Source organism: Chinchilla lanigera, unplaced genomic scaffold (genome assembly GCF_000276665.1).
Source record: "Chinchilla lanigera isolate Chin_1 unplaced genomic scaffold, ChiLan1.0 scaffold00021, whole genome shotgun sequence".
In the NCBI taxonomy this organism is placed as follows: Eukaryota; Metazoa; Chordata; class Mammalia; order Rodentia; family Chinchillidae; genus Chinchilla; species Chinchilla lanigera.
The window spans coordinates 13,391,681-13,404,442 of record NW_004955422.1 but is presented as its reverse complement, the minus strand read 5'-3'; the positions used below and the strand labels follow the sequence as shown (position 1 = coordinate 13,404,442).

The 12,762-nt window shown below is 43.7% G+C and overlaps 1 pseudogene; it reads right to left on the bottom strand.

Moving 5' to 3' along the window:
- Window positions 1-5,962: 5,962 nt before the first annotated feature.
- Window positions 5,963-7,786, bottom strand: LOC102012662 (annotated as a pseudogene).
- Window positions 7,787-12,762: the final 4,976 nt, after the last annotated feature.

The following is a 12,762-nucleotide window of genomic DNA, read 5'->3' as shown; positions in this document are numbered from 1 at the left end:
GAGGGCCACCTCCATCATGTCCTTGGAACCAGGGTGAGTTCAGGTGACTGCTCCCCTCTGTCCTGGAGACGGGGAAAGAGTAAGACATATGAGGGGCCTTGGAAAGCTGAGATCCTCAGGGTGTTTGAGAACTCTTGGCGCTCTCCTTCAATTTTTCCCTGAGCCTGAAACTGCTCTAAAAAATAAAGCCTATTTTTAAAAAGCTCATGTAGACTGATTAGTCCAGTAAAGAGGGTCACTCACCCCCAAGCAGACCGCATAGGTGCTAACACAACCTCACAAGTAGCAGGTCTTAGCACCTTGCACTTGCATTTTATTCCAATAACCCAGGTGGTTTTAATTAGCCTCAGTTAGACCAGATCTCTCCATCCTGTGGTTTTGTTGTTGTTTTTTAAAGTAACAGCAGTATTGTGTGCATATGTTTTTGTCAAGCCTGTTCTCATCATTCCATTTAAAAATCAATTTGCATGTAGACATAGGATGTTATGATGTGGTGGTTTAGAATAACCGAGATTAATGGGGTTTGGGCCACCTCTGTATTTGCAAAATCATCTCACTCATGGCGGCCATGATGTTTTGTGTGAAAAATGAAAATCAGGAGAGGGAAACATTTCAAGAGAGGCACCTCTGTGGCACCTTATCCTGTGGGCAGGCTCGGCTGAGGATCTGACCCAGTCCTGAAGGCGGGGGTGGTAGAGTTTTAATGGGAATTAAAAACATTTAACACTGTAATTGGGCTCTTATAATTTGGAAAGAGAACAGGTTGGAAGGAGAAAGCTTTCTGAAGCTCAGGGATGAGACCAGGTAAGCAAACAAAGCAGCTGGCAGCTTGGGTTCTGCAAATCTTCTGAACTAAGGCAGGTTCTCCTGACAACCTGGCCACCCTGAAACCTGTCCTGAAAGGCAAATATGGCAGAGGCCCTACAGACAAAACTCTCTCAACTCCTCCTCCTCAAAGAGGGCGCACCTGCCCTGTCCTGCCCAGCCCACAGTCAGCTCCTTGCACAGCCTGGAGTGGATGGTTCTGTCCTGGGAAGGGACAATCTACAGTCCCAGAAGGAGGGGATGCTGCCACCTAGAGGCTAGGAGTTGGAATGCACGAGGTAACCAATGGCGTAGGAACAGCCAAGGGTGTCTGGGGACATACACCAGGATTCGGGTTTTGAAACACATGAGGCCCCTCTGAATGTTCTGCTAAACGAAGGAATGGAGGCGTGGGCTGCTCATCACTAGCCTGTAGTCAGGAAGGTGAGCTGCTGGAACTTCCTTGGAAGGATTTTTGCAAAAGGCCAGACATTGAATGAGGTGGGCTTTATAGGTTCCCAGGTCTCTGTGACAACTGCTTACTTCGCTGTTGCAACACAAAATAACTAGCAAGAATGGTAAAGAAGAGGTCTGGCCACATTCCAACAAAAGTACTGCAAGATGGAAGAACGGGGCCTGCGCGACCGGCTCGGCCCTTACCTTGTTCCCTGGCACCGTGACCGCAACGCTGGACCTCGCGCGTCGCCGCCTCGCAGCCCCAATCTGTCGCGAGTAAGGCCACGCACGCCGATCACTTCTGATCCTCCAGGGCTCCGCGGTTCCTTCCCCAGGAAACCGCATCCCGAAGACCACAAACAGTGTAAGACGCATGGCTCTCGGAGTGGGATTCCTGCGCAGGGCGCGTGCCAATTAGCGGAACAGGTTTTTGGGGAAGAGAAGAGATGGTTCTGACCTTTGAAGTCATCCCGGTGGCCGCCTGATACACTCGTCCCTGTTCTTCCATCACCGCGACGCGGCTCTCAGGTTTTGTTTGGATGCAGTAGGGAGGGGGCTAAGATCCTCAGTTCTCCCACCTAAGGGGCTGAGGGCTAAAGGACGCATCGCCCCCTCGTGGCTCAGCATCTTCCTTGAGAGTTAGAGAAACTGTCATACCGGAAATCTCGGAAAGCTCCGAGATCTTTCCAAAACCGAGTTCCATCCACTTGCTGCATACAGAATCCATAGTCTGTGATTTTTTCCAATGCGTTTTGCCTGGCGTTTCTGTAACTTACTTAAATGTCTTAGACTGGTTTTGCTAATGAGCTTTTAAACTATTGGAGCAGGGAATATGCTACTTTCTGCTGCCTGTCCCCAGGGAACCACGACTCTGATTTTTCACACTACTATCACTTTGTAGTTCCTGGGATTTTATGCAAATGAAAGTATATAGTACACCTGACCCTTGCTCCTCTTCGCTTGTCATGGTCATATTGAGATTTACCCGTGTGTTTGAATGGACCAAAGGGTCTCCTTTTTTACTGCTGATATTCCAGTGTATACGTACAACATGATTTGTGTCTCCATTTACCTGTTCATAGATACCTGGATCATCAGCACATTTTAAGTTACTGTTACTGTATTTAATTTGTAAATACAAACTTAAAAATAACCTCTTATAATAGCAAAAATAACACCAAAAAAAACCAGTGAGATAACACTATGCAATTGCTAAGATGGCTAAAATGAAAGATGAGTGACTGTTCTGGGTGTGGATGAGGACATGGAACAACCTAAACTTTCAGACACTGCTGATGGGAATGTAAAATAGTACCATTACTTACTTGGGCTATTACAAAAAAATGGTTAATACCCATGTGTAAGTCCTTATAGAGGCACACTTCCATGAATCTAGAAGAAATATCTGCAAGTGGAATAGCTGGGTCAACCTCTTGGGTGTGTGTTTCACTTTTCAAGAAACTACCTAAGTGATGATAGTAATTTTTTTAATTTTTTTATTTTAAAGAGAATAGAAAATGAGAACCAAACAAAGAAATAGAACAATAGCAGCATACCAGATCACAGACATAAAAAAATCAAAGCAAGAACATTCAAAGTGATACAGAGTCTCAAGACAAAATAATACGAATCAACAGTGGTTGTTACATTACATATTGCTATACTCAACTACAATGCTCAGATTACCAGATGTAAGAATGAAAGATTGCTCAAACTATTATAGGGAATAAGAAAATAATTCTTTGATAAAACAGTAAAGATAATACAGAGTTTCATTAGACAAGATAGTAGGAGTTCACCATTGTAATTCCATTGCATATTGTTACCTTCAAATCAGTTGCTCAGACCACCAGACACAAGCATGCACAATTTATCAGAACATAAAAAATTGTAATCATTAACTGTTCATTTCAATGCACCCTCAGACATCAGCAATATAGTTATCACAACTATTCATATATATATTTATATTTTACGTTCCTTTTTTACTTCTTTCCCTCATCCCAGTTGTTCCTTCCTTTAAGCAATTTCTTTTCCTTTCCTATCATCTATTGTAAGTTTTGAGTTTTACCTACTTTTTCAGGTTGCTACACTAAGGAGACAATATGATGTTTACCTATCTGGGTCTGATTTATTGCACTGATGAGTACGGCCTCTAGTTGCATCCATTTACCTACAAAAGCCTCGAGATTATCTTTTTTAATAGCTAAGTAATACTCCATTGCATAAAAATACCACATCCTTTTTATCCATTCCTCAGTGGATGGGCATCTGGGTTGTTTCCAAGATTTAGCTATGACAAATTGTGCTGCTATAAACATGGGTGCACATATGTCGCTGTGGTGTGATGTCTTTAATTCTTCTTGGAAAATACCCAGAAGGGGAATAGCTGGGTTAAATGGGACTTCCAATCCTAGTTTTGTGAGGCATCTCCAAATTGATTTCCACAGTGGTTTTACCAATCTACACTCCCACCAGCAGTGGAGTAGGGTTCCTTTCTCCCTACAGCCTCTCCAGCATTTGTTATTGGTTGATGTGTTGAAGCTAGCCATTTTTTCTGGGGTGAGATGGAATCTCAGTGTTGTTTTAATTTGCATTGCTCGAATTACCAATGATGCTGAACATTTTTTCATGTATTTATTCACCATTAGTATCTCTTCATTTCAGAAGTGTGTATTCATCTCAGATGCCCATTTTAGGGTTGGGTCTTTGAGTTTGGGGGGATGATAGTGTTTATATCCCACCCATTTCCCCCTTCCTCTGTATTTTCCTTCCTTTTTTGTCTCTTCCCTCCCTCTTTCCCTCCATGCTTTCCTCCTTCCAATAGGCTCTCACTATGTTGCCTAGGCTGACCTCATACAGGATCCTCTTGCCTCAGCCTCCCATATAATTGATTTCTACAATATTCATAACGATCCTGTAATCCGCTTTACTCATTAGTGCTGTAGCCTTTTGCAGACATGGACCTTCTGTGCAGGTAATTGTGTCAACTGTTGATAAAGACAGTTTTGATTTTCTGTGTGTGTGTGTGTGTGTGTGTATTAAATGTTTTATTTGAAGGTTTTTAATGTGAAAAAGAAGGTACAGAAATAGAGACGGCATTATGATGACCAAGGCAGCATTCCACATGACAAAAATCAAAACAAAACAAATCTATACGGTAAATGTACCTGCACTGAACAAGGTACTTGTTAAATTACAAGGTACTTGTAATTTAATCCAGGCTGCATATACATAAAATGATCTGACCAAGGGATTTAGCAAAGTAAATTATTGCCTAGAAAACCAAAATGCCAATCATTCTGGCTGTAAACTGCCTTTTTTCCCTTTTGAGAGAACTTTTGTACAACATAAAAAGAACTGGCATGATACTTAAAATACTTCATAAAGACAGTTCAAAACATATTTGTAAGCAAATCCTGTATAAAAGGTACACAGTACATCTTACCACTTAAACAATTTAAAAACACAAGACAACCCTGAATAAAAGTTAAAACCTCATCAGAGAAAAATACTCATCATTTGTGTATCACTGTTAGAAAACTGATAAGATTCTTTTTCTGGAGGGAACAGGGAAAATAGCAAACATAGTCATTAATTTAAAATTTGTTCAAAAAATTTCCATAAGGTTGTAAATTCTCGCTTAAACCATCTTAGACTTGTTTACCATGGATATACTTTCCACTACTTCACTGGAGGACAAAAGAACTTGAAGAAAGTGTTTCTCAAAATGAGGGCCAAATGTGGGCTCAGTAATAAACATTTTAAACAAGCTCCCTGTGTGATTACTCTACATTCTGAAATGCCCTATAGGAAAGAGCAACAGTTAAAAGCAAGATCACAAACATATTCCTGACATGGCAGAATTCTGTATAAATTTAGGTTGTGAATACTGCTTTTTATTTTAAAACAAGTTCCAGGCATTAAGAGAAACATGCATACCTGCTGAAGGAACGTGTGACTGTACCTAAACATTTTCTTTTGATATTTTCATTATTTGAAACTTAGCTATTAAAAGAAAAGACAATATATGACTAACGGCTTTGGGAAAGTTATATTTCTAATGAAAATGGGGCTTCTAAGAAAGATAAAAATATATTTTATTCAATGCCTACAAATCCTAAATCATTCTGAACTGAAAGCTAGATGACTTACCTAAAATTAAATTGCACTAAGATTGTACCATATAACTTAATTAGATGATGATGGTTACTTTTGTATTTCTTTGCATAAAATGGTACTAAAATAGGATGCTATATGTGACAACTCTTTCATAAAACGCTAACCACTAATTTTAATAAAAAATAGCTCAAAGAATTCTGCGCTGAAAAGAATCATTCTATGTATTTCCTGTGTTCTCCTAATAAACAAAACTAAGGAGCTAGAACTGTGATACATGTATTCTCTGCAGATTTTTTCAACATTGCTATTTTTTCAATTTCCCTAAAGACTACATAAACTGGGGCCAAAAATACAGGTAATAGGTTTGGAGAGAAACAAGCATAGTTAAGATACTCTACTTCAAGGGCAAATTATTTTCCCATATTTTAAATAATAAGAAAAATCATATATATTCTGTCTCCACTCAACAAATGGAATGTATTTACAAGTTTGGTTGACAAGCAGTTGCTTCATCATTACTTAAGTCAAATAAATAGCATGTCTATCAACAACAAAAAATTCAATATTGTCTATTATACACTATAAGAATCAAGTATTACATTTAAATTTAAGCCAAAAGAGAAATTAAAATTAGCTTCTACACAATTTAGAAGTGGTTCTTTGAATCTAGGATGATAACAAGGTTTTGTGTGCACTAAATAGCAAGATACACAGAATGCACAGCTGGAAAACAAGGATCAGACCCATTCTTCTTCATACATCGAGAGAGGATTGATACACTCAAAACCTGCAAATTCATATCCACTAATCTTCCTCACAGGGTTCTTGTCATCTGCAGTGAGCTGGACAGGTTCATTAGTAAACTGCAGATCCAAGTTGTCCAAACCGAATTCTCCAGAAATATTTGGTTCATAGGGAGGTGGCACCCTTTTTGCTCAATCATGTCCCAGTCAATGTTTTGAAAGAATGGATTGTCCTACATATCCCCAAACCCTGTTTGAGGATGACAACCCAATCATTCCCCTGGGTCCTTGTTCCGAAAACCCTGCAGGACACTTGCAGCTTCTACAGACAGACCACTTGGTACGTGAAATTTTCTTTCCACAATAAGCTGCAGGAGATAAGTGGTGGCCTATTGGTCGGCGGTATCAGAGTTCTCAACAATGAGAAATGGAGACTCTCCCTCCATCATCTCAAACGTGAGGACTCCAAGAGTCCGCCAGTCCACACTGAAACCGTACTCTTCTCCTCTGATAATTTCTGGAGCAAGGTAATTAGCAGTGCCACAGAAATGGCTGCTCACATCCTTGGCCCTAGTCCTTCCTTGCACACGCAGGAGTCAGTGAGCTGAAGGTGCCCTTCTGAATCTCATAATAAATTGTCCAATTTCAAATTTCTGCAGAATATCCCTTGCTGGTGAAGGTAGCTGAATGCTAAACTGATCCCTGCAGAGTAAAACCTGGCATGTGGCTCAGTAGTCTTTGTTGCTGCATGTGAAACCTGAGATCTCGGCTGACATAGCCTAGGACAAAAAACAGTCTGCTTCCTTCTGAAAGCAAGAGGCAGCCCAACAAGAAAAGGATGACTCGGTGCCCATTCCAAAACATGCTTCTCTGTCTGTGCCCGATGAATGCTGGCACCCTCCTTCTTCACGGCTTTCATTGCAAAACTTCGATGTGTTTTTTGTCGTTGAACGAGAGCACTTTTGCATAAGTTCCTGTCCCTATCACTGAGAGCAAACTAAAGTTCTGAAGACCTAAACTAGAGGAAGCTTTGCCACTTTCCCTGGGGTTCTTTACCTCCTCGTCTTCACCAATTTGCTCCAAACTGTCGTGCCTTGACGGATGAGACGGACTTCCTGTCTGTGCAGGGTCTGAAGCTGTGGGCAGTTGATTCACTGGCATGACAGATTCTGGTGGCAAAGAATGCTGTGCACACTCAATTGTGACAAGTGTGTGGCACTTCTTGTGAACCAAGTGTTTACAGCCGATGCACTTGTATACCTGCGACTTGAGTCCCTGTACATGATCTGTGCAGACCGCACAGTGAGTTCTTTTGCTACAAAGTTTGGCTTGAAAAGTATGGCCATTGGTGCAAGAAAACTTCATCCAGAGCCCTGTAACTCTGCAGTGGGTGGATTTCTCTTCTAGACAAGGCATTGGTGGATGATCTGATGTACAAGGCAATGCATGGATTAAGGGTTTGTACTCCTCCTTTAGCTCAGATGGCCTAAAGGCTTCTTCCAGTTCCCACCGAGATGATGAAGGTGGCACACCTTCATCCTGGAGCCATTTTGTGCTGAAAGTTGGTTGTTGTCCAAAAACCGCACATCCTGAACTTCATCACAGAGACCCACAAAGGAGATGGACCTCCCATAACATGGTCTTGTGGTATCTCTTCCCATCGTCAGGGCCTGTCAGGCAGAGGTTTGGGTCGTGGAGGTGCTCAGGAGGCAGGGATTATAGTAGGGTTCATTGCCCAGGAAAACTGGCTTGAAAGGCTCGTGAGTGAGCGTGGCCTGACTGCCTGCACTGACCACATTGGCCAGAGTGCAGCGTAGCTCCCTACAAAGGGCTTTCCATTGGTGACCGGGTCAGGGCGGATGTACACTAGGTTTCTCAGTGTTTCTTGGTGCCTAATGTCTGTGATTTCATTCTCCCACCCTGGACTTCTTTGGCTGCCTAGCATTGTGTGCCTGGCTCTGGGGAGACCTGTCTAGAGCTAGTGGGAGTCTCTGGCTCAGTGAGACTTGCCCTGGGATCTTGTACTTTGTGGTGCCATTGGTATTAGGGCCTGGGGAGACCTCACATGGGTAAGTTGGGGTTTTTCTTCCTGAGTGGTGGTCTGTGCTGCAGACGCCTTCACTAGGGTGCCCATCAGGGTTGAGTTGCTCCCGCATCATGGCCTGCAGCATCTGAATGGAGTCAACCGTTTGCTCATTCTTTCACAGAGACTTCCATGCTCGGGGTCCTGAGACTGCAGCCTTGCAAAGTGAGGATGCAGCTCAGCATGTTCACTGTTGCCCATCTCCGGCCAAGTGAGCTCTGGAGACGGCCATTACTGTATTGTGATGCCTGTTAACAGGGGATCCAAGTTCTGTTTGGACAGGGTGCCATGGAAGTGAGGTCGTGTCTTGGGGTTCCACGGTGGGAGCCCCCTTCCAGTGCCCCCTCCCCCACGGCCCATCTTTTTCTTCATACTAAATAAATCACCTACTTACTCATTTTATGATTTTTATCTAGGTATTAGGAATCTTTTTCTCTATCAACCATCTATTTATTAGTTTCTTACTTTTGCATGACTGGAGCTTGTACTTGTGTTTTCACAGTGAACTACAGGGATATCCTCAGACTTTATTTTTTCACATATGCACTAAACGTCTCCTTAAGTAACAAAACTGGTCAGGATGTTCTCCGCCTTGAGATCTTCTTGCCTCAGCTGTGCAGAGTGCTGGGATCCAGTCATACACCATCTTGCCAGATCCAGTGTGCTATGTAGAAACAGGAAAAGTAGGATAACTTCGGTGATTGAGGCACAGGTGACATCTTCACTTTTAAAGCATCATGTGTGCATTGATGTTTTGCATGTGGTGGGCACAAAGCTGAGGGGTCTTTTCCATTTAAGGAGGCAGTTTCTCTGAAGATGCCAGGCTGGGGATTTACACTTACAGAGCTATGAATTTTAGGATGCTTTTCTTTCCTGAATTGAGTCTTCCCCATTTCCACTTAATTATGTAGCACTGAGACTCTAGAAAATTTCAAAGTAATTTTCCTTAAGAGATATGAAGGGTCTGGGATGGAGCTCAGTGGCACAGCGCCTGCCTAGCAAACTCAAGACCCTGTGTTCAATTTCTGGTACCAAAAAGATATGAAAGAAAGAAAAAACAGAGATATGAATGTTGCTGTGAAAGTGTGACTTCTGGAGCCAGGATGGTGGATCCATAGCAGGTTGTAGCTTTGAGGGGCACACAGATGATTTATTATTCATCCTTAGCTAATGAATTTAGTACCAAAGTGTAGTATTCAGTATACTGACATAATTGTGTCTGCCTGAAAATAAGATCTAACTGGAACGACCTAACTGGAACTAACCCTACCTGATCATTACCAAGGTAGGGCTAGTGCCATGGAGAAGATGATACCTCACTATTCACTTGCTTGATGGCTATTTTGTAATGGCAGGTAAAACAGGAATAAGGGGATTGGGACTGTTATTCATCTTTTCTTTCCGCTTAGGTCTGATTTTTCAGGAAAACCTAGTAGACTGAGGCGAGACAGTATGTGGAGACTGCGTGGCAGATACTGTTTGTAAAGCCTTGAAACCATCACCGGAATGGTGATGATGCACACACACATTTAGCATTTGAAACTTTCCTTGTGGCCACTTGTAATCACTTCCTGTTCTCCTGTCCTAATCAGCCCATGTTCCTTGTGTCTCAAGTGGGTAGTTTGCATTTTCTAGATGCAGGTAGCTGTAACCATTCAGCACATTGTTCTGTTTTGTTTTGTGTTTTGAAGAGCTTATTCAACCAGTATAACCATGGTGAAGAGAGAAAACAGACAGAAAGCAGCACCTCCCCCTCCCCCATCACATGAGAGAGTAGACTTGTGGTGGATTAACTAAGGGGCAGTTTAAAATCCCCAGCTGAACTGAATTAGCACGGTGCTGGGTGTGGAAGGCCCACCTGAGGATTGTTGCCAACAGCATAAAAGGAGAACTAGAGGGGAAGATGTTGAGTTGTTGATTCTCCTAGAGATGCTTGTTATGTTGGCTTTTCCGGTATGAAAAAGCCATTCTCATCACTGGAGGAGCTTGGGTCCTCACTGTTGCTGCACCCCTCCCTCCCCGTTACAGGGAATCAAACTCAAGACCTCATGCTTGCTAGGCAGGTGCTGTGCCCCTGAGCTAAATCCCCAGCCCCCTCACTGTTGCTGAAGATGGCTTTGGTTCTTTTCAGGAGAGCTCTGGTCATTACCCTGAGTGTCACTTCCTGGCTCCAGTGCAGATCCCTTAGCCTGGTGGCACAGGTCCTTCATCCCACTGGTACAGACTTTCTAGCTTCTACCACTGACCTTTTGGCCTTCCCAGTGCAAATCCTTGATATGACTTGCATGAGACATTGTTGTGGGCTCTAAGCCTCCAGCTGCACGAGTGGAGGAGACTGTCATGGGCTCTAGGTCTTCAGCTGTTGGGACTCATTGGTCTCTCGGTGTACCCTGGGGAGGAACGGCAGTGGGAATGAGGAAAAGATAGACAAGAGACATGAGCTGGGTCAGGTGGAGGCCTCTTTACCTGATGGGCAAAAGGACCTGAACAACAGCAGTAGGGGTGTTTATGTATACTCTTGTAAAGTTAGTACCAGGAGGTATAAGGTTGCCTAGTGACCTATGACTGAAATTGTCCTGGCGGGATGGTTTTCTCAAGACTGAGGTAACGTGACTGCTTTAGGCACTCTGGCTCTGTCCTACCCTCACACATATGACTGATTTCCAGCTTCAACCGCTCCCAATACTCAGCTGGACTGACACCTTAAAATTTCTACCTGATTCCACTTCGTACTACATTACAAATCAGATTCCACGTGAGTTTTGATGGAAAAAACAATATTTAATACCAGCACATTGTGGAACTGGAAAGCACGAAGGTCCAACGTTGTTCACTTAGGCGAAAAGGAGGGAGGGGCAAAGCAGAGGCAGAGAGTGAGCAGTGAGCAAATAACAGCTCTTAGAGGATAGCTCATGTGTTCCCTTGCATTTCAACAGAGTTAACACAACATACGCAAATTACATAGATGTGCAAATGGAGGACTCCCCCAGACTTTCCACTATGAGTCTGGTGCTCACACCGGGGGTCTGAAATACTACAAGACAAATTTGGAGCAGGAAAAGCAGCACAGACGGGAACAACAGCAACAACAACAGCAGAGGTCTGTGAAGTATTTGATGCTCCAACTAAGGCAAAACAGACAATCATAGATATATTAGGAAAACAATTAAACATTCTGTTGATTTCACTTTATTTTCTGACACTGCCAAATGTGACATCCAGGAGTTAAGACCCCACTCAGTCAGACTGTCAGTCACACATGAGGTGACAAATGTCATTCATTTTCAGACATGGAAGAAGAGGCATTGCATGCAGGAGCAGCTATGTCAGAAGACTCGGGCAGGGGCAAGGTTTCTGTTGAGAGAAAGGAGGAACCTCAAGAGACCCATCTACACCATTGTGAATGGACGGAATAATGTTGCACCGTGTACTTGAAAATCCCAAAAAGGAAACTGGAAGTGGTCTCGCCCTTGAAGACTTGAGTGAACTCACGTGTGCGTTAAAAGGTTCCCATCAGCCGTCCCACAGTGAAGTCATACCTGAAATTCATGTTCCACATTACAGACGGGTAACATTCATTTCTCACTAAAGGTACATCAGCAAAAATTTCTACTAAGCGATCAAAGGCGAGAAACCTACCGAAATCAGCAAAATAAGAAACAGAAGACAAAACGAGCGATACCTTTGACTTAAAATACTGAGCAGCAGGTTGCAGGGACGTTTGGAAGTTGCACCACAGGAGAAGAAATGGGCACAATGACAGCACTTTCACCCACAGAAACAGAGGGCCGCGAACTCTGTGATACTCCAGTGCCGACAAAACACACCGTCATACAGACAGTCGGGAGACTCTTCACTGTCCTAAGGAATTCGCCTTCTTTTCTGACGCTGCCAAAGATGACACCCAACGCCTAAGAGGCCCCTGGACGAGGGTGTCAGTCAAGTCACACAAGGTGCCAAGGGTCATTGATTGCTGGGCCTGGGCAGAGGAGACCTGGCACGAAAGGAAATTTCGATGCCCTGACCTCGGACAGGAGGCGCGGGACATGGGGTGCAGACGTCCCCTCGCCTGGCACACACCATCGGAAACGTTGCACAGCCCGCCTCTTCACGAGGACGGGTTTTCAAAGCCTGGAATCAAGAAGCCAACTTGAACGGCTATGCACGAGAAAAACCTCAGACATCTGTCTGTTCTCCCTCCAGAAAACAGAGCGATGGAATTGTCGGCCTAGAAAGAAGCAAGCGATCAAGGAGAAGAGGGGAAATGACGGGAGAGAAGTAGACAGTTCATTCTGTCATGAAGTGAGCTTCCCGGAGCTGAGCACAGTTTTGCGATTTGTCCATTTCCCCCAATCCTCTGGGAGTCGGGATTCCTTGCATTCAGCTCATTCTTCACTGCAGTCTGTGAACACCTTGCCGAGTGGGACCTGGGCACCCAAAATGATTGGAGTTGGAGCCGGGATGTAGCTCGGTGGCACAGTACTCGCTCAGCAGGCACGAGGCCCTGGGTCTCCTCCCCAGCGTGAGCCAAAAATAAGTGCAGTGCCATTGAAA